The sequence below is a fragment of the Medicago truncatula genome, chromosome 1, assembly GCF_003473485.1.
Source record: "Medicago truncatula cultivar Jemalong A17 chromosome 1, MtrunA17r5.0-ANR, whole genome shotgun sequence".
Lineage (NCBI taxonomy): Eukaryota > Viridiplantae > Streptophyta > Magnoliopsida > Fabales > Fabaceae > Medicago > Medicago truncatula.
In genome coordinates this window covers 5904478-5905937 of record NC_053042.1, presented here as the reverse complement: position 1 = coordinate 5905937, position 1460 = coordinate 5904478, and positions in this window count along the sequence as shown.

Genomic DNA, 1460 nt, shown 5'->3' with positions numbered 1-1460 from the left:
TTTGCTTCATTTATTATTGATGTCTTGCACAATCCATCAACAAACATACACGTGTGAGAGTTGACTACCTTAATTAGTCTAGAGTATGCATGTTATGTTATGCTATTGTTTTACTGCAACAATCATTTCATCCTTTGTGTATAACGTCATTCCGTTAATGTTGGTAGATGTGGCTTTGAGGTGGAGCCGTGAAACATGTGACAGCATATTCATCATGTTTATCAACAGATGAATGGTAGCAACACTTATTTTTTAGCACTCTTTTATTGAAATGTAGAACCTACACTTTAAAAATGGAACCCACATAAAATAGTGAGACATACATTAATTTCACCCCATAAAAGAGTGATCGCTCAAAAGAGTATTGCTAACATTCCTCCTATCAACATACTCCAAATTTAATGTATGTAAATATTGTGGCGGGTTGAGTTCAATGTAGTCAAAGTTGGAACCGATTCAAGGGTAAGGTAATCAAAACCCTCAATTTAGACCGACCGATAAAAAAAAAAAAATTTATTAAATTTTACAAGCAAAAATGTCTGATATCTAATTAGATAGACCTCATATATTCAATTTTGTTTTATGCTACATTTACTATTTAAAATTATTGAGTCGACCTTGAGTTAGAATATTGCATCATTGCCTGTTCAAAAAAAGAATATTGCATCATTGTTATGAACTATATACATGAGACTTTTTTTTATGAAGTCATGTCGACTGAATTTCAAACTCATAAATCAATGGCTTATAATAGACGAACAATTATCATATGAACATGAAGATATAAACACATTTTCTTTAAAAAAATTAAACACATTATTTGATCACACTAAAAAAACATATGGTAAAAAAATTATATTATTTAATTTTTTTTATGTGTTTGTGTCTAAATATTTGTATACATTATGCCGTACTGTCTCTGCTAAATTCATTGAATTGGAAGATTGGGAGATTGTGAATGTGAAGAGTACACGAGGATCAGCCGTTTAGTTGTTTTGTCTCTATGGAACAGTTCATAAGAATTTCTGGTCATATTCACACACGACAAACATTATTAGGTCTCTAACTCTCTTCGTTGAGATATACTCTACGATGACTTGATGAGCCTCAATTCCTCAACTGGATTGATTGGGTCGTTTTTCTATTTTTACATTATTACTTGTCACATAGATTGCAGGCTTGAACTCGCACTCCAGTGTATCAAATGTCATTTTAACAAGCTTTGAATTTATGTAAGTTAAGAGACGGTTTATTTATGAAAATATTTTTTATTTTTATTTCTTAAAATTTGTGTATGTTTTAGTTATTAAAAAAAGGAAAAGAGACTTTTAAAGAGAATCAATATAATGAAAAGAAGATAGAATATTATATGGGAATGATGCATTTTAAAAAATAATAAAATAATTTTTTTGATATTTTTATAATTTTTGAAAATTGAAAATAATGTTATATACTTCAAA